The 21648-nt window shown below is 42.0% G+C and overlaps 1 pseudogene; it reads right to left on the bottom strand.

Moving 5' to 3' along the window:
- Positions 1-21648, bottom strand: part of LOC115842310 (ribose-5-phosphate isomerase-like) — a 162905-nt pseudogene that overhangs the window by 12021 nt on the left and 129236 nt on the right.

Here is a 21648-nt window from a genome sequence, read left to right as displayed (position 1 = left end):
CAGTTGTATGAGAGTGTTTCCTAAAAATATGAATCTCCAATGTATGTGATTCATTTCAATTATATAAAAAGACACGCTTTTTGAGTTGGTTAGGATGTTTAGCTGCAAGTGGGGGAATGCTCAAATAAATGGATTTAAACAAGGAGGAAAAATTATCTTATATAAGAAGGAATGCAATGTTTGGCTTCATAAATTCCTCAGTTTGGCTTCATAAATTTCTCGGGGACCCAGTTTCTTTCCATCTTTTCCCTCCACTGAAGCCAGTGTGCTAGCTTGGTCCTTTGGTTCTGCATCCTGTGGTCCCACAGTAGCTGCTCTGGTTCCAAAGATCACACCTACGAGTCTGAGGCACGTAGGGAGGAAGATGTCTCCTGGGAAACTCTTATCAGGCTTTCTGTTATATCTTTTCGGCCAGAGTTGCATGGAGTAGCTGGGACTGAGTGCGCTGCTGGCAAAGGGGGGCTGAAGTTGGCACTGAACTCTTAGAGTCAACATGTTCTTCCTGGGGGTGGGGAGTCACCCACTTTCCATGAGTATATGACCCCCTGATACTTGGACAAAAATAGTGTTCTGTTGGCAAGGAAGAAGGCGGGGAGAGGGAGGAAACGGTTGTGGTGTAGGTAACCAACAGTGCTTTACACATCATCCTCATCTTTTTTGAAGGGAGGAGGGAGTTAGTGGTTATTGCAAAACTCAAGAGTGAAAGAATGTCGTGATGGCTAAAAGGTTGGAAATGACAGTTTTATGGACTTTACTCTCAGTCATTGACCATGTTTTATTTTTAAATGTCATCGGTTATATAGCCAAAATACATCATGAATACAAAAAAAATCCCACTATTGAAAACAATGGCTAAATCACTCTAATATCTTTGGTTTTGTTTTTTAAAATAAACCCATTTGTTATGTAAATTTGGTTGACTGGACCTAGACATTAGATCTTGACCTAAGGAAAGAGAAAAAAATTAATATAAAGAACCAGAACTAAAGAGGAAGGAAGTCCTTAGGAAATAAACACATTAGAAGACATAGTGAAGAGGATTTAAAAGATTTTTTTTTCAGAGTAACTAGAGTGGAAAAACACAAAGAAAAGTTCCTTCTGTGATGTTTCCTATTACCTGGTGTCGTGCTTCTGTACTTCTAGTATTACACTCTTATTCTTTTAGCATCATTTCACTTTATATCTGAAGAAGAGCTTGTGTTTCATTCATCCGATGTTTTTAATAGCGTTTTAATCATTGTAAATGATCATGCAATGCCCGAAGCACATTGGCTAGAAAATGGTTTATAAATAAAATTATTGTAATTTTTGTTATCTTTATCTCTTGAAACAATATTCATTATATTCAGATTATATCTAGCCTAGAAATAGTTCAACATATGTGATTATATGTAATCAGTCTATTTTTTTTCTTGCTCTTTTAAAAATGCCGTGGCTCACCGCTCAATTTTGTTCTTATCGCTAACAAACTATTGCTTATAAGTTGTTAAGGACTCTGATTTGCTTTGAAGAGTCTTTACAGGTTTCAACAAGAGTTTGCTCCTGGTAGGGCTGGGATCCAGAGAAATTCCTTGTTCCCAGTGCCTATGTCTTGATAGCAGGGGTAGCAGCATGAGGAGATGATCGCCAGAACTTTCGCCTGAAGCTAGCACCCCACGTGTATTCAGAGGCTAAAACTATGACTAATAGGAAGAACTATTGGGGAGGCCTATTTTAGCTTGATCATAGAAATAACTTTGTAAATATTAGCTGTGTCTGCATACAGATTAGGTGACAGTGTGAGATGGTGAGTTCCCCATCATTTGCAGGTATTCTAGCAAACCTTCAGGCCACTACTTTGCGGTGTTACTGATGGGAATTTACAACATATCCATGGAGGCCGATATTCGACAGCCTCATAAGTGACTCCCTTTCTGAGGCTTAATGTTCCTTAGTAGCTTGCAGTGTCTTAGTTTGCCTCTGTGGTCATGTCACAGTATTGACCTCAGGACCACTCAGCGTCCTTCAAGGGCAAAAATGCAATGTACCTTCTAGCCTGCACATTTCAACATGCTACAAGGAATATTATGATGTGCGTCCACCTTAACTAAGGGGTAATAGTTGTCTGGAGTTTTTAGCTGGTTGGCTTTGAGGGCTAGAGTTTACATATCTGATTCTCTATGTGGGTCAAAGCATTTTCCTCTTCTCTGTGCCGATTTACACGATATAAAATTTTGGTAAGTGGAACATTATAGTAGTTAAAGGTATTTTTATGAAGGGCACGACCTGTGTCCCTTCCAACTGATGAGTGATTTTGTGGAAAGCATGCAGCTGTGGGTATCAAAACTGACAAGATAGGAGTATCAACAGTGCAAATGCAGCCTTACAGCCAAAACAAACAACAAACAAATCAGGCAATAGGCTGGTGGGAGTGACGCAGGGGTAGGAGGTGGTATATTAAGGGTGACATAAGACACTTGGGAAATCTGAGGCCAGACACTTTGCCAAAACTCTCCGTTGAAGGACAGAAATGTTGGTGGCTTTTGAGATCACCACAATCAATAAAAAGCAACGAAAAGTGTACTTTGCGGCTATCAATTTTTCAAAGTTAGCTCAAGTTCAGCTTTTTCCTTGAACTGTTCCTAAGCCATGCCTGCACGAAGTTGGAATCTTCTCTGACTTCCAGATAGTCTAGGGTACCCATTTGGTCATGAAATGTTTATTTATTTTATTGCTACTCTGAGAAGTCACCTGGTTGTCATTACCTTAAAAAAATCAAACGTAATTTTTTGCAGTTATTTTGGCAACTGTCAAATTGTAAAAAGGATTATATATGCATAAATAAATATATATAGGTATTTTGTTTTGTTTTAAAATCAAAGTCAATGGCTTTATCCCTCTGTATCTTGTAAGTTTAAAAACCAGGACTCTACTAATTTTATTTGAGTTTGCTCACTCCTATGAGACACGGTGGTCAAAGCTGACCATATCATGACCATTAGGACAAGTTCTGAGGTTCTAATCTCTTGTGACATCTGTCTTCCTTATAAGACTGGTGTTGTCTGGGGCAGACCTAGACAGACGCACGGTATACCAGATGTCCATCTTTCATGGCTCTTTGTTTTCCACACCTAGCACAGAGATGCTAATTGCTGAGTGCGGCTATTCAAAGTGTTCGTCGTCATGCCAGGTATCATTCTAGATTTCAAGTAAAGTATAAGCATGCAAACAAGAAGGAACTTTGTGCCAGGCAGCACTGAGATGCTGGCGTGCACCTGTGAGATGCCACTTTGGTAGGAATGGAATATGAAGACCCTCCCATCTTGAACCAGCTGCAGACACTTAGAGAAGCAAAAGGATGGCTGCCAGCTTCAGACACAGGGCTTACTCCCCACAGAGCTGTCAAGTTTTTATTCCTCTTCTGCCTGATGGATGGGGAAACATGAATGATGTACCAAAAACCCTTTCATTAGTCCAACATTGTTGTGTGGCTCCTAGAACTTCTTAGATGTGGCACATAATTTTTCACTCAACTGCCGAGTGTTGGGAAAAAGCAGGAGCGACAAACCAGTGCCCCCAACCAGTCCTGCTATGTCACATCTGAGGGCTTCTGTGGGGCAGCCTGACTTGGCTTTGCTGGCTCGGAGACTTTCCCAGGGGAAGGGGAACAGCTCCATTCCACCTCATTGGAGGCTCCATCTGCTGTAAAATTCTTGCCTCTGCCCATGTAGAGCCATTATATGGTCTAGATGTAATAACACCAGGAGGAAAAGAGTCAGGTGCAAATTGCTAAGTGTTGTTCTAGTTGAGTATGTTCGGTACGTTTGTTAGGCCACGGAAAATTCTTTTTCACTCAAATGGATTTTCTCCTCTTAATCTAATTTTTATTTTTGACTTCTCTCACTATTTTAAATTCAAGTGTTCCAAAGTTTCTTTTTTCATTTTCGAGCAAAATTAAGCTAAAAAGAGGGTTTTGTGTGTCTACTTTGAAAGACTTCCCTTTTGTCACCTAATTCTATACTGTTTTCTAGTATATTTACAAATCTTTGATTTCATGAAGAATGATTTATGTCGATTTAACCCAAGCTTGATCAGTTCTTTTTCTGAGTCTTCCCCTGGAACGGTCACTTTATTTTTAAGGAATTCTGGGCCAATTCAATCTCTCGGTGGCCTTCTAGTGGTTTTGAAAAAAGAATCCCATTTATTGAATTGGAAAATTAAAAATAATGCTGATAGACATTCACTGGTTTAATAATCTGCCCCCCAAAGCAAATTAATCAGCAGGTATTAAACTTGTTACTTGTCATTCAAGTTTTAATTTCCTTGAAATGGTTAGATAAAACATCAGTACTAACTTGCTAATTTTAATATTTAGGTAAATGTATACTTTATTACATTTTCTTATTAATGCTTTTTATATTGTATTTTAATTTTCCACAAGTGTGTTCCTTCTGTTTTGATTCTAATTGCTTTCTATACCTCTTTACATTCTATTATACCTATTGTAACCAGCAATGGCCTGAATGTGGTAGGCATCCAATGTGTGTGTTGGGTTCATTGATGAGTGTATCTAGAGAAACAAGTTGTGGTATATATTCAGAATCTTTTTCCTGCCACCAGCGATTATTTGTTAGTCGTTTTGTTTGAACAGGTTGTGAAGGTCTAGGTGTACATGATAGGATAACAGAAACAGAGGAGTTTAAACACTGGGACGTTCTCTTGTGGAGTTTTAAAAATTTACAAAACATTCTTTTGCGGGAAAAAAAAGTAGAAAGTAATCTTCATTCCATCCTCTAGGGCAGAGTGTCTCAACCTCGGCAAAATTGCCCTTCAGTCCAGATCATTCTTGATTGTGGAGAGTGGTCTGTGTATCGTAGGAGTTCATCCACTAGATGCCAATAGCAGATGTGACAACAAGAAATGTTTGCAGACCTTGCCACATGTCCCTGGGGGGCAAAATCACTTCACTTGAAAACCACTGTTCAAGAGTGATGTCCACGCTGCAATTATTTTGCTATAAAGTGCCGGTTGAAAGCACAGAGATACTTGGTGTCAGATTAAGTCTTTCTGGTATTTAAGGAAAGCCCTCCAACCCTACATGAATCCCAATCATAGGGCAGAATGAACACCCCGTAGAAGTGTTGCTGTCTCTACTCCCTGCTGTCGGTCTCAAGGGGGCGCTGTCGAGGGCTACGTGCTGGACCATCACGACCTGTACGTTGTAAAAGCTGCTTTCCCAGGGCTTCCCTGGCTGCAGAAGCTCTGGCTTCTTCCAGAACAGGCTGCTTTCTCCACACCTGACATTGGGCTTCTTGTCAGGGGCTCATCTATGGGAAAGCATCCTGGAATGATTTTGTTTTCTTTTGTCACGGAGGTATGGAGGAAGAACCATCAGACACAGCTGCAAAGCAATTAAGAGCACTTATGATATTCTGGAATTCCTTTCTCTCTGTCTGTCAAATTTGACTATTCTCTTTTTCTCCCTGGTCCCCAAGTTCTATACTGGCAAGATAAGGGTTTAACCCTTGGGCCGGGTTGACACCACCCATCCGCAGGACACTGGAACAGACCACTTCTCAGTGATCAAGTCTGATGAGCTTCTGAACTGGGGGGTGGGGAAGGAAGTGTTAAGTTTGCAGCTGAAACTCTGAAGAGCTGCCAATCAAGAGAACATTCGCACAGGCTCTCCACTGACCCAGATACTCTGCTATCTTGAAAGCTTTATCTTCTAAGAGAATGTTGGCTAACGGCTTTCCTTTTATTCTTGTTTCTGTTTTAAAAGAATAACAAATACGCTTAATTCTTCACAAAATCTTCAGCAAATACCTTTTAATCCAACACGATGGTAGTTATTTTAAGAAGTTGGCAAAGGAAGGACTGAGGCAGTTTTCTATTTTTCAGTCTGGGATATTTTTCCCTTGTACAGAAGCACTTGATTACATTTAATCTTGGCATGCACCGACCACATTTACTTTGTTTGCATAGAACTGATATCATTGCTTTTCCCTCTTCTATACTCTTTTTTCATCTCCCCAGTAAGCCTTACAATTTAAATAACAGATTAAAATACACACACACACACAGAAGAGGTTCACAGATACCACGTATGTGTTCACTGTAACTTCTGGGACTTGATTCCACACACAAGCTGTGTTTGTTGAAGGAAGAAATGGTTTGTCAAAGCATTGTGTATATATGGAGAGAAAGAGCTCGGGAAAATACCTGAATAAAAATGATGCACAGAGAGAACAAATTGCAGAGGTTGGAGACATGGCTGCTATAGGTGCAAAATGATTGAGGTCTTCTTCGTCCAGCAGAGGTGTTGAGGACTGTTCTCTAGAGATCAGAACAATCTAGAGATGGGTGATCTATGTTACCAAAGGGGTGGGTGCTCTGTGCATCTCAGGTGGGGCTTCCTCTGGTTATTATCTGCAATTTAAGACCAGAATTTACGCACCAGCTCTTTGACGCATCTGCAGCCCTGGGTTTAGTCTTTTCATCTCAGTCCCACCCCATTTCTTTTCAATACATTATTACTGTGAAAGTATTTTAGATTTAGAGGGAAGTTGAACAGATAATGCAGGGATCTGGTCTGTCCCGCACCCAATTCCCCCCATTATAAACCTTACATTACTTTGGAACCCCCATTTTTAGAGCTTATTTTCCTTTCTACTCCAAGGGAAACCACATAATTGCTTTCTGATCCCAGTAATGCTGAGAATAAATAAGATGCTTAGTATTTCAGCAATTGTTTAGCCATCTCCAACCGGAGTTTGCACTTTTTATCATTTTAAGAGTAAAACTCTGTACTCAAGTTTATTCTCACGTGGGAAAACTGATGTATAAGAGTTAGATGATTTTCTTAAAGAAAGGTGAGCAGGAATTAGACCATTCCTCATTTGCTTCTCCTGCTTTTAGGAGTAATATTGATGGATTGGGCCATCTCTACATTCTGAAAAATCGTAGCGATTTTCTTCAGTGTGACCCCAGCAGATTATTTCTGGTAGCTTTCTTTTTAAAATTATTTTCTTCTATTATTATTATTCTCAAACACTTATGACAAAGGGGTAAATCTGATGGATTTTACTACAGTATAGAAAATGAAAATCTACATATTTTATTCTTCCTATTTACTTGGTCATCTGGTAGCTTTCTTTACTTCATATATGCACCACTAAGACTAATATGGTTGGAATTAATAGCGATCCTTTCTATAAAATGGGTAAAGCTTTGGCTAATTCACAGTAGTTATAAATAATATTGCTTTATCAAGATCTATTTCTGGTTGTGGAAGTATAAATAACGAAGCCTCTAGAAAACTCCGGGTGACAGATTTATTCTACTAACAAAATAAAGTGATTACAAGGAATTAGGAAAGACTGAACTGGGAAAGGCCTCTCCGCTATGACTAGACGCCAAGAAGGTCACGCGTGTCTCTTTGTCTTCTTGGAGTTGCTGAAATAAGGGCATGGATGAGAGAAGGCAGTTATCAAGGAAATGTCCTCTTTCACCAGTGATAGTGCTTTTTAGCACAAGGAGAGGGAGGTTCTCAGGAAGCATTTGGGTCATGACCGTGTTCCATTTCAATTTGAGGTCATTCTCTGTTTCAGAGTCAGGTCCTGAGTATCAGAGACCTTTGTGTGGAATTTGCTGGCTTATTCACACCTTGTGCAGGTATGCTGCCCTTCCTCTTTCTCTCCTCCTCTTCTGTCTTTCCACTCCTCGCCAACCTCCTGAAATCTTGTTTGTACGTCTGGGAAAAACTCTAGGTGAAATAAGAGAACGCCACTAAGGAGGAAAGATGGAATTATGGATATCCAGTGGACTCAGATTTTCTCCATAACTCCTTGACTGTAGTTAATACAATGATTGTTTCTTCTAATCCCAGGTAGGAGGAGAATCAATAGAATCAATAGAAATAGTGTGTAGACATCCACCTTGTGGTCCCTGTCATAAACTTTGTCTCACCCAAGGGGAAGAGTGGAACCAATGTACTGTAGAATGTGTGCTGTTCAAAGAAAAACAAAACAGAAAACTTAGCTTATCATTCCTTTCAAGGAGCTTTCAGTGAAGAATAAATTTTGACAAAACATTCTCATTTCACGTCGTATAATGAAATCATCACACATCCTACAGAAATCCATGCAGAAACAAAAATTGGTATGGTAGCAAAATTTTTCTCAACTCAAAATGAGACAGAAGATTGGACATCAACTTACGAATTTAAGGCTGTTAACTGAAATGAACAATTTCATTCCTAAAGTGGATTTTTACCCTAAAGGATCAAATTGACCTTTACTTGGGTGACAAGTACTGTTTCTCTACCAGTTCTCCGTTTTAGTCTCTGCTGTGTAAGTTCAGGGCCACATGAGAATGCTAATTCTCTATTTTAGCTTTTTGTGGGGTTCCCCAGGGCTTCTCCCATTCAAAGCCTCTGTGACCCGAGTTCTGGTGATCTCCAGTGCCCAGCCCGACTCTGGCCACCATGGTCATTTCATTCAGTTCGTGGTGGTTATCATCACGCTGCAGTTTGAATACTGGTGCTACTGGTTAGCCTGGGATACAATGCAAGTGTTGTAACACTCATCAAGACTCAGGTCTCGGCTTGTTCGGTGGTGGGTAGCGGGGTTGCTTCACACAGCACTTCAGTTCAAAGTGAAGGCAGGAGGGAGTGGAGATCGTAGATCATAGATCACAGAGCAGATGCTAACCCAGAAATGACAGTGCTCCTCTGCCACAGAGCAAACTTGCAGGCACACGAATGCTCGGCGCAACTCACCAACATGTGTGCGGGGAGAGTGAAGCCAACAGAGCAATTGGAGGAATCCATCCAACTAATAAGGAGCTTATAACTCTTTGGCAATTTGTTTGACTTGGGAGTTATTGCAAAGTCAGAAAGGTATTGAGCCTCCGGGATATTGGCAACGTTGCTGGGAGTCTCCCACTGTGAAAAGAAAGCTTTGCCAATGGGCTTTTTTTTTTCTTCAGGTGTTCAGTATTGGGTTTTTCAGGCCAAGACTTTTGGAAAAGGCAACATAAATCACATCGGTATGTAAGGTTAATGGGACTGGTGGCTGCACAAACTCTCCCATTCAAATATATGCTACAAAGATCTTCCAGTTTAGATGATCTGATTCATTCATTCATTTACTCATTCAACAAAGGCTGACTGAAGTCTTACTGTGTGTCAGGAGCCACTGCAAATATCAGAAGACAGACCCAGCTAGGACCCCTCTTCCGAGGTCTCTGAGCCCACATCGTGCATTTCTCCCTTCCTGTGTCCTCAGGTCCTTTATTGCTTTTCTTAACTCCTGATTCAGGAGCTCTGATTTGAAAGAAAAGTATGAGGAAAATCCTCACAAGGAAAAAAGTTGAAAGTCCTTCTGGTTTATTTACTTATTTATTTAAAGCATATTAATTAAACACCTATTATAGCCAATGTTCTCCAGAAATAGGTGATCAGGGCAGACTTTCTATAAAGGAAAATTTTGCCTATCCACACTCCAGATGATAAACTTTCTTACATAAAATGTCTTGGACCTTACTGAAAGAGTAACTGATTGCTGTTGGTATACTAAGAAAACTCACTCTCCCTTTCTTATGGATCTGGGAGGCTGGATGGACTCTGTCCTTGGAGTGGACTTTCTCCAAGCTCCGTATTCTCCTCTCTCTTACTGTATCTATCTAACCACTAGCCGGGTCCTGGTGACTCTGTCTCCATTATGTTTTTCATATATACCTTTCCTTCCTTTCTTTTTTTGACGGCTACTGCTTCACTCCAGAACCCTTTATGACTCTTGCATAAATATCATTACAATGGCATTCAGGTCAAAGATCTCCTTCTTTCCAGTCTCTCCCTGCTTCAGATCATTTTCCATATGGCTGCCAGACTTATCTGCTGTATTCTATTAGTCCTCTCCTTAACAGTGACACCATTTCTATTGCCTCTTAGATTAAGCATCTGTTTCCAAACAGGGTGTCAAATACCACATCCTAAACAACATAGTAGTTAAGAATGTGGACTCTGGAATCTGAAACACCTATGTTAAAAATTCCAGCATTTCCTACTGTGCTGTCGGCCCCTCTGCTGAGGTACGGCTCACCCAGGATTGCAGTGGTTTTTGTACCTGGCCGGCTCTCGCTTGAGCCTTAGGTTCCCTTGTAGGCAAGGCAGTAGTTTATTTGTCCTTATGTCTGTAGCGCTCAACACAATGCCCAGTGCATGCAGAAGAGTTGGTAAATATCACCTACACTGGATGGAACTTAAAGAGGTTAAATGATTGACTTATTACATTGCATCTTCTGTTTCCCGCGCGCACCATCATTTCGGGGTACCGGGCTGGCTTACCTCATCAAATTTCTATAATTCTCATCCTCAAGGTCTGAGGAAAAGGCTGGTTGATAATTTGATAGTTAAAAGATTCAGTATTGACTCTTGAAAGCCTAAGAAAAAGCTCTGAGCAGGAGAAATCACTTACCTCTGGCAGGAAAAAAAAAAATCAAGAGAAAAAGTGATTACTTTGATTACATTGGTAGGTAGCAAAAGCCACATGAGACATCTACAGGTGTCCTAACAGTTTCTCCTTCCTAAACAACAGCTCTGCGGTACTCAGGCGGTGAGGGAAACCGGGTCCCTTGCTGTATCCTGAAGGCAGTGGTTAGACTTACTTGTGGGGTTAATAAAGGCTGAACTTGAGCTTCCGTTGGTGGTTAACCCCCTGCCCTTCTCCTGGTTCCTGTGAGACACCTGACTGATACTATGGGCTGCAAACGTGTTCAAGTTCATTAATACTGTGCATGGGGCCTAGAGTCTGGGATAAACCAGTGAGTTGAGAATAGAACAAAATTCACAGTGAGACGGTTTTGCATTCTTGTATAATTTAGAATTCAACTACACGTATGAATAAGACTTGCCCCTGAATATGAGATGCTGAAGACGGACCAGAGGAAGGAAGTCATACCAGTGGGAGTAGGAAATAATGAGGAGAAAATGGACTTTTAGCTACAGCACAGCCCGAGTGTGGGTAAGCCATCGTTAGAAATGCTATCTTTTTTCTGGGTCTTGGCGTTTGTGATTAAGATCCTGTGTGTCCAATGCTCCTTTGTGCACCCCACGGGCCAGGCCACTTTAGAAACGGACCACGGAGTTGCCAGAGCCACAGAATTGTGGAAAGGAATTCTGTGGGCCCCTCTGGTCAGACGTTGCCAAATGGCATTCCTAAAAAGCTTCAAATGCTTCTACGGGGTCAAAATGGCTTCTAAGAGCCTCTGCCAGGCTTAGAACACAGTGGGTCTGGAGGTAAAGATGACCTAGATTTGAATAAGTGTCCATTCCTTTCCACATGAAAGTCCTTGGGGGAGTTACCGAGGTAGGTAGTCGCCGGGGGGGTCTTGGGGGAAGGTAGAGTCTCTGAAGCTTTCTTATCTGTCAGATGGGTCCAAGATACCTTTCTTAATGGTCAGGTGTGAACAGTACTTTGGGTACCAGATTATAGTCAGGATTCTCCAGAGAAACAGAACCAACAGGTGGTATATGCACATAGAGAGAGATTTAGTTTAAGATATTGGCTCATGTGATAGCAGAGGTTGGCAAGTCTGAAGCTGGTAGGACTGGAGGCTGGAAATGGAAGCTCGGGCAGGTTTTCCGTCTTGCCCTCTGGAGGCAGAATTCCTTCTTCCCAGGGCAGTCTCAGTCTTTGCTCTTAAGGCTTTTGACTGATCAGCTCACCCACATTTGGGAGGATAATCAGCTTTACTGAAAATCTACTGATGTAAATGTTAATTACATTGAGAGAGAGAGAGAGAGAACGTGAGTGAGGAGGTAGAGGGGGTGAGTGCTCTGCGGGGTCCCCGCCCTCTGTGAGACATCTTCGCATACAGTACATTTGATGGTTAACCTTATGCCTCAGCTTGACTAGCTATGGAGCCCAGCTGTTTGGCCAAACACCAGTCTAGACTGTATCTGCCTCTCTCTGTCTCTGTCTCTCTTTCCCTCCTCTCTTCCCCTCTCCATCATATTCATTCTTCATGTTACTATAGACTGTATCTGTCTCTCTCTGTCTCTGTTTTTCTTTCCCTCTGCTGTTCCTCCCCTCTCTTTCTCTCTCCATCAGATCCATTCTTCCTTTTCCTATTTTAGTTTCACTTCCTCGATCAGGGTCAAGTCTTTAATCTCTGAACTTTCTGCCTCATTCTCACTCTCTGACTGCCTTTTCTTATGGCTTCCTTCCCATCCACCCCTCACCACACTCAAATCTTCTTTGCATCTAAAAATACTCTCAGGGCTTCCCTGGTGGCGCAGTGGTTGGGAGTCCGCCTGCTGATGCAGGGGACACGGGTTCGTGCCCTGGTCCGGGAAGATCCCACGTGCCGCGGAGCGGCTGGGCCCGTGAGACATGGCCGCTGAGCCTGCGCGTCTGGAGCCTGTGCTCCGCAACGGGAGAGGCCACAGCGGTGAGGGGCCTGCGTACTGCAAAGAAAATAATAATAATAATAATAATAAAAATACTTTCATAATCTTCACAGCGACAGCCCCTGCTTCTCTCTCTTCAGCCTCAAGCACTCCTCCTCTGTCCTGGAGCTTGGTGGTGGTGTGACAACTCTGGGACTTGGGTGTGGCCTCCTCTTGGGGAGAGTCACCCCTTCCTGAGCTGGTTAACTCCCCAGCCCTGGAGTGAATCCCAATCCCATATCAGACTCTCACCTGCCATTCTGCTCGGTCTGCCGTGGGGTGAAGACGAGGCTGGCTGGGTCGCTGAGGGGCTCAAGTGCACACAGGGCAGCCCACTTGGCCAAGGCTGTGGCATCCTTCAGTGTCGGGGGCCGTGCTGGGAGGCTGCCCAGGGTGCTTGCAGATCGTGTGTGGGGAAGGGACCCTGAGCGGCCAAAGAGCAGTAACCAGCAAGCACTCCTTTTAGATTTAAAAGGGATATTCCCTTGAGATTTGGGGGCTCTTAAGCAAATCTCATATTTCAGGAGAACTGGTGCCGAAAGAATAAGGAAAGACATCTTGAATGTGTGTAATGGAAGGAGCTGGACATGACTGGAGAGTCTTTGAGCCCATGAGGACATTTTCAGATGAAGAATTCAGAGAAACTAGCCCAGAGTCACACAGCTTGTTTTGTCAGGGCACAGACTAGAACTAGGTCTCCTGACTTTTTTTTTTTTTTTCCATAGCCTCAGTCTTTTTCTCAATGAGAAACAGAAGACTGGTATGTCTGGTAGCCTGGGAATAAGTCCCCTGGTAAGTCCCTGCATCTCATTTCCCTTTGAAGAGATATAAAAACTGCAAGTCATCTTTCAACAGACGGACCATGCTGCCTGTTGCCTAAAGACCGGGGATGCTTTTGAAGGACTCTCTTTTCTAGTCCTGGAAGCACCACTACTCACCAGAATATTATCTTCTTAGCGCCAGATTTTAGGGGGCAAGGAGATCTTTTCATCTTATTAAATAGAAATTATCTCCCACAATTTTTCAGCATAGAATTTATTGGCAATCAGTTAAAAATTAACTTTGAATAAGCTCCATTGTTAGGCTCCTATTTTCCCAGAATTATTTTTTTACCCTTTCTCCCCAGGCATTTATCCACTGAGGATCGTTAGGACCATAATAATTTTCTCTGGAGACTATGTTCTCATTTTCTACCCTTTTCCTCTGCTCTCAGATGACTGTGTACAGCTACCAACACCCACTTGGGCTGCTGAGAATATTCCATCTGTAATCAATGCCGGTGTCTCAATTTCCCCACTAACAAAAATTCCCAGAAAGTCTAAGAAAAATGAAAGAAAACAAACCTCCCAGAGCCTAATTTTTGCTCAAGTTCCTTCAGATATTTTGCTTGATTTCATCTAAGTTTGCATAAACAATAGGAAGGCAAGGTTATTTCAGCAAATCTGTAAAATTTCTAGCTCTGCAGTCTTGAATATGTTTCCCCAGAAACCCCAGACTTAATTTCACCGTGAAGGACTACAGAAGATAATGATTTCTTCAGCGTATCCCCCCCCCCTTTTTTTTTTGGTATAAACACTTCATGATTGCTCTACCCACCCCTGTTACTGAAATTATGAGTTCAAGGTTCAATGTGTGGAGATTATGTCCTATTCCATAAAGTATCACAATAACACAGATAGGCTACAGCAACAACATTGACAAGTACGTTTGCTGAGCCTCTATGTGGTGGCAGGTTTTTAGGTCTATTATTCACACTCATTTTTATAGCCACGCTGAGAGGTGAAAAGACTGAGACTCTGAAAGGTTTGCACAGTTGCCCAAGCCCATCCATCTAGAAGGAGAGCCCCCGATGGACCCCAGGTTCACCAGATACCTAAATCTCTGTGCTGGGTTCAAGAGTCCACTGTTCTCAGCAGTCATCCCCACATTCACCATGAAGGACCCTGGCTCGATGACGTGTACCTTTCTTTACGGTGTGGGGCACTTATTCCTAAGGTCCACTGAAGCAGAACTCTGTGTAAACATAGTCAGGGAAGGGGAAGCCACATGTGATGAAGGACCTGGATTTTGGACTTGATCTCATCACTTCCCGAAGTGAATTTCTCCTTTGGAGTCTCAGCCTGACCAAGTTCTGTTATCATCACACATTGAGGCAACTCTAGGGAAAGCAAATGGGGTTCTATAGAATGGAGGGACTTGGAAGAAAGGGTCTCCCTGCCCCCTTGAAGAACGAAGAGTCCCAGTTATCTGTCACTGGGTGACAAACCAGCTCCAAACTTAATGGTGTAAAACAACTACATGTTATTATCTCTGATGGTTCTGGGCTCAGCAAGGTGGCTCTCCCTCAGGGAGTCTCACAGGGAAGCTCTGTCACTTACGTGTTTGAGCTGGGACGACACAGACAGCTGGGGGCTGAACAGCAGGACATCTCAGATGACTCTTTGTGGTCTCTCCAGGTTGTTGGCTTTGGGAAACCAGAATTACTACGTGGTGGTTCAGGGCTCCAAAGGTGTGCAGAGAGATAGAGGTAGAGATAGAGATAGATAGATTGATAGATAGTTAGATATAGACGTGATGGATAGATGAATAGATAGATGGACAGACAGACAGATAGATAGATTGATAGATAGATGTGATGGATGGATAGATGGATAGATAGATAGGTAGATAGATAGATAGGTAGATAGATAGATAGATATAGATGTGATAGATGGATGAATAGATAGAGGGACAGACAGACAGATAGATTGATAGATCGATGTGATGGATGGATGGATGGATAGATAGATAGATAGATAGAGATAGATGAGAGACAGATAGATAGATGTGATGGCTGGCTGGCTAGATGGATGGCTGGATGGATAGCTGGCTAGATAGGTAGATAGATAGGCAGATAGGTAGGTAGATAGATAGATAGATGTGATGGATAGATGGATAGATAGACAGACAGACAGATAAATAAATAGATGGCTAGAGACTGAGACAGTGAGAGACAGACACAGAGAGAGAAACATACAAAAGCATTCGAGCATTCTTGGCCTCGAAGCTGTCACTAGGGGACAGTAAATAAGCCCCACTTCTTGCGGGAGATGTGACAAGGTCCTGAACGAGCAGCTGGGGTCAGAAATGCTCTGCTAACGTTTTTGGAAAATGCAATCTGCTGCTCAGAGTAGCTCCTCAGCACGTTCCTTGGCCCCGGGTATCTATTTTCTACTCCGTGAAGAGATCGAGCTCTAAGAGGCTCCACAGATCATATACTTGGTGGTCTCGTAAGTGAGCCAGCCCACCTGTCACACTCTATAACCTGAGACCTCGGTTCCTGACAAATCCCCTGGAAACCACATCCTTTACAGCGGTTACCACACACCCTTGGGCCCTTTTCAACATGTTTGATCTGATGACAGTGCTTTCTGTGGATATTCCCTGGAAGTCCCCTAGATGAACAGAGCTATGGGTGTGCAAGTTCAAATCAGCTCCTTTAATGGTGGGAGGATACAATCATATTATTCTAGCCCAGCTCTGCCATTTTGCAGATAGGAAGACGGAATTTCATAGAGTGCATGTGCAGAACCATAGCATATTAAGAGAGATGCTTAACAAGCATCTATTTAGAAAGAGGCAATTAAGATGGGGAATAATTTTAAAATCTTGTCCTGTGAGAAGGGGTTAAAGAAATTTTAGCCTGGAAAAATAAGACATACACATATTATCTTTAAATATGTGAATGTGTTTTGGGCTTCCCTGGTGGCGCAGTGGTTGAGAGTCCGCCTGCCGATGCAGGGGACACGGGTTCGTGTCCCGGTCTGGGAAGATCCCACGTGCCGCGGAGCGGCTGGGCCTGTGAGCCATGGCCGCTGAGCCTGCGCGTCCGGAGCCTGTGCTCTGCAACGGGAGAGGCCACAACAGTGAGAGGCCTGCGTACCACAAAAAACAAAACAAAACAAACAACAACAACAACAAAATATATATATATTTGAATGTGTTTCATATGGGAAAAAAAGGATTACATTTATTTGGAGATTTAAAGGATGATTTAAAAATATGTCTGAAATTTGGTCTATAGATAGAGTCCAGCTTTTGTTTCCAATGATTGCGTGTGTGTTCGTTTTGCCTACAGTATATACTCAAGAGTTTTTACGAAGTGAATTATGTGTTCTTTAACTATAGAAAGGGTAGGCGAAATGTCTCATATTTATCTTTCATCCCTTTCTAGCGCCAAGTAATATTCTGGGTGCAGAATAGATACTTAATAAGTATCGCTCAGTTGGTACTTATAATTTGAGTGATTGATACTTAGTGTTCATATCCTGTTGTTGGTTGGAACCTACAGGACAGTACCTAAATGAATAAGATAGTGGCATTAGCATACCCTGATGAGTTTTTCATCCATCCACTGCTCCAAATGAATGACTGCATTTTAGCAGATTAAGAGAAATCATACCCTTGTTGCCTTTAGCACCAGGAAGCTCCTTCTAGAGGCTGTGTTCTGCAGGTGTGATGGATTTTTAAAGGGCATTCTCAGTGCCCACCTCAGGAAAAACGCTCATTGCTCTCCAGGAATGAATGTGTGTAAGGAGGACTTGGTCTTCTCCAAATCAAGCCTTGTTTATTACACTCCATATGCCACAAGGGGCTTGAGAGACAATGGGAGGGGATGCTGGGGGCAGAGGACTGCAAATAAGCAGGACCTTGGTCCTAGAGGCAGGGCTTTGAGAGCAACCTCCTCATGCAACCAACTTCCTGGTGTGGTAACACCTGCATTTTCATTGCAGAGAAAACGCAGCAGCCCTGCATGTGGTTAACTGGATATAATCAGGACACCTTCTTGGTTCAAAACCAAGTGTGAGCCCAGAAACACGATTTTATTTGACCCGTTCTTCAGCCTTATTTCTCCTCAGGCTGCAGGCATTTCTAATGCTGAGAGCCAGCCCTCTGCACAGCACTCATTGTGCTGAATGGCAATGACCTTTCATTCTCCCTTAGCATAGTTTAGCTTGGTTGGCAGACGCAGGCAGCTGTTTACCACTATGCTTGTAGGTGGTGCAGCTGCTACCCCCCTAAGAAACAGAGAAGGGGATAACATTGCCAGGTCCCAGGGCTATCCTTCTAATGCTGCGTAGAGAGGCTGTGGACCTCAGTGGCCAGTTCAGGTCTTTCTCTCTTTAGACCTGGGTTTTATGAAAATACACTTGCCAGTTGTGAAAAAACTAAATAGCTCGGTTGCGCCTCAGTCAATTATCACTGAACCTTGGAAGATGAAGGCCTTTACCATTTATGATGCTCGTCATAGCCATTATCACCATCCTTAAACAGTAATACAATGACAACAGTGTTAAGAAAGGGATGATGAGCACTGAAGCCACATTTCAACTGCTTCGTTTTGTTAGAATTAGACCGACTCCCTAAAGGGACAATGGAGGAACAATACGCCCCAGGTGATCCTGTCTATCCTCTGCCCCCAAACAGTCATTTTAGTAAATTAATTTACAAAACGATCATTTGACAAAATTTTAAACAAAGTCGTTAAGATTTAAAAGCATGTCTGAAATTTGGGCTGTAGATAGAATCCTGCTTTTATTTCCGATGACTTTATGTATGTTAGTTTTGCCTACAGTATAGACTCGAAAGTTTTATTTGCTGAATTAGGCACTAAATATTGGACTTTTATCCTTTTATGGTTGATGTCAGGTAGATGTCATGTAAAATTCAGGTTGAGTCTTCTTCATGTGGTGAAAATTGCAGTGATTTAGCTATTACGTTACTTCCGATTTGCCAGCAGTGTTTTACAGGGACACAGTGAAATACGCTCTGTTGGCTGTATGTTCAAACCATCTTTTGTTAATTAAAGGCCTGTAATAAAGGAATCACTCATTGTATGGCATCTGAGCCCCCTTGATTCAGAACGTTTGGCTTCTGGCTCTGATTATGTCTCGCTATTTCTGTGGCAATTCCCCCAACCCTCTCTCTTCACCTGTTTGGGGAGAATAAAGACGGAAACTTTACTTCTGCAGAGAAAAGGTAAAAAGGGCAATTTTCATCATTGGAAACAGGGTTATATGGGATGAATAAGGCAAACTGGACAAATGTACATGGCATCAGGACCCTAGGGAGGATTTCCAGGACTTGCAAGTGTTTACTATTTCTTTCTTTCTTTTCTTTTTTTTTTTTTGTTACATCTGTGGAAAATATCAAACTAGAAGCTTTCTCAAAGGCTTTGTGGAATGAGGCAGAGTATAAACAAGTAAATATACTATATGTATAGCAGTGTTGGGGGAAAGTGTCATTTCTCTCTTTAGGGAGGTCCAATTATAACAATTTTGTATTTTATATACTGATATTTTTTATTCTTTTTTCAAATGAAAATTGATGGCCAAACATATCCTAGATTATATTTGAACAGCTTTAACCGGGAGCTCAGATTTGTGACCTTTGGGTCTGTATGACCTCTATGTGCCTCAGGCTGTCTTTCTGCAAACTGAGCTGGGGCAGGATCATAGGCTGTGGGAAACGGTTCCTCGTTTGAAGCTTGTCTTGGTGCACTTGCTGATCTCAAAATGAAAAAAAAAAATCTATTGCTATTATGAAAAATAAGAACTGGCTATTTTCCCGACTAGGCCGGGGAAAACGTTGGGAACTCGAGTCTCCTATTATACAAGAATCCATAAGAGATCCTGAAAAGCATCCCTCACTCATTTATTAGCCAAATATGTATTTAGCACGACGGAGTACGAGTCTCCGCGCTCAGTGTGCTGAGAGGCCCGATGCTATACAACACTGCTGCCATAACTTGGAGATGCGTGTCAGCCTGATTTATGGAGCCCCCAGATGGGAGGGGCGGGAATATATGGAGGAGCACGCAGCTAGTTACCGGTGGAGTTTGGAGGGAGCGCGCAACCCCCAGCATGGCTTAGAACATGGGCAAATGCTGATCTTGGTGCTTTGTATATTCTTGTGAACCCTAAGTTTATCGCCATGCTCCATATTTTTCTAAATTATAACTGAGCCAATATACAGTTCTTTGGTCAATACCCTGTCAACATATTTTATTTCCATAGCAGATTCTGCACAACTGATACGGTCACTTGTCTCGATGCTGATTACCATTGTAGAATTGATCTGTGGGGATCTATATGGATTCCTAAAATGGCTGAAATTGCTAGTGCAACTGAGACACGGTCCTGGTCGTTTTCAAAAATTCAGTTATAGTTTCAAACCTCTAGATTATATATATATATATACACACACAATAAAATATATTATATATAAAATATGTTATATATAATAATAATAAATATATTTGAGCTCTTGGTACATTTCTACCAAGAAAAATAAATTTTATAAACAGTAAAATAGGTTAGCTGGGAAAATTAGAAAGTTATTCCACAGATTTCAATCCCAAATTCTACATAGGAAGTAACACTTTCACCAGTAAAAAAAAAAAAAAAAAAAAAGGAAAGAAATAACAGGAAAAAGAAAAAAGCAAATATGCATGTTTTAAAGAAGATGGTTATTTTTTTCCCAACCTGTAAAAACTGAAATTCATTTTGCACATTTGAACCTAACCTGTGGTTTTCCTATGCCAAAGTGATGACTGGTGTGGTGGTGGCTTGGACATACATGTAGCCAGTTCAGCATCTTTCTCTTGTCCCAATTTTCTTTGGAGTCAGTGAAGCAGTGTCTTTTACTTTAACCTGACCTATTCAAAGACTGCTCTTCACCTTTCCTTCCCTCCCTTTCTTTTTTTGTTTAAGTCAGGAGTTGTTTTTCTTTTGTTTTCCCCCCCCCCCCCTCACTTCTGGGTTTGGCAGTTTTATTTTTCCCTACTAGCAAAAGGCAAGTCTCTTCAGAGGTTGAAGCTGTTGGTTACTTGGGTGGGTGGAGCTGTTCTTAGGGCTCATCCCTGCCTCTTCTCTCCTTGGATTAACTTGGCTTCTTCGTTTTCATTTTAGCTTTGCTTAGCAAAACTGGCATTTTCACACCACATATGGTTGTTTTCATTGCCTTCTTTCAGTTTTTTTTCTTTTTTAATTAGACAAAATATCTTATTCATAGAGGAAATACTGAAAGCAAGTTGATGTTTCTCCCCATCCCTTCCTTTTCTTGTGCTTCTATCTTCTATATGCCTGAAATATTGGAAACAAAATGCAATTCTGGAACTGTGATATGCCTTTCAATACAGCTTAAAAAGGGAAAACCTACTTGATTGTTTCCTGCTGAGACCAGAGCAGGGCTGCAGAAGAGGCATCAGCTCTCAGGAAAATATTTCTCTTGAAAATATTCCGTAACTAGGCAGTACTCAAGCCCCAGCCAGCTAATGCAGCGTAATGGCCAAGAACGTGACTCTGAAACCAGAATGCTGAGTTTGAAGCCTGGCCCTGCTGCTAACCTGAGGCGCGTCACCTAATCTCTCTGAACCTCTGGTTTTTTAAACTGCAAAATGGTGATAATAGTAGCTACTCAATAACATTATTGCAAAGGGTACAGTGAACTAATACAAGGGATGCACTCATGCCTGATACGCACCGCAAGAAATGTTTGCTGTTATTGTTACTCTTAGATAACACATTGTAGCTGTGAAACTAATGGCTTTTGCTGCTTGCTCCTGACTCCAATAGCTTTTCAACTGGTGCCTCTTAATATCATCTCAAATACCATCTCTCATCTTTCCCTTGCTGCTGCTCTCTGTTTACATGTCCGTTTCCCCCTTCCTGTGTGTTAATCCTTTTCTCCCTGCCCTCCCTCTTAATATGCCACCTCTTTCCCTACTTCTATACCCCCAAGAACGACAGTCTAGATTCCCATCTGTGGTTATTTCCCGTTCTCTCCACACATCGTGTTCTGCCTGTCGGACCAGCCTTTCTTCCAGCACCTGATTCTGTCTCTGCTTCCCCAGTGGCTGCCCCACCCCAGGTATTGTGTTCAATTCTGGGTATTGGCTGCTTCCGGTGCTGGTAATTGCCATCCTTCATGGAGAGAACCTATTAGTTCAAACACAAAAGCTCCTTTTTGATTAGTCTTTAGAGCCACACCATCACAGAACGATAATCTCTTCAAGTCGGGTTTCTATGTATATCAGTTGCCCTCGTGCATTTTCCTTTTCTGCCCGTAGTTCATCTTGGACTCACATATATGCATTCATACTTTCCATGGGGGGACATATTCCTTGAATTAATAGAACAAATGGTGTTAAGTTAGAAATGAAATATGCCTAAATTTTC

This window comes from Globicephala melas, chromosome 2, assembly GCF_963455315.2.
Source record: "Globicephala melas chromosome 2, mGloMel1.2, whole genome shotgun sequence".
Lineage (NCBI taxonomy): Eukaryota > Metazoa > Chordata > Mammalia > Artiodactyla > Delphinidae > Globicephala > Globicephala melas.
Note: the sequence above shows the minus strand (reverse complement) of the source record. Positions and strands in the feature narration are given on the sequence as shown.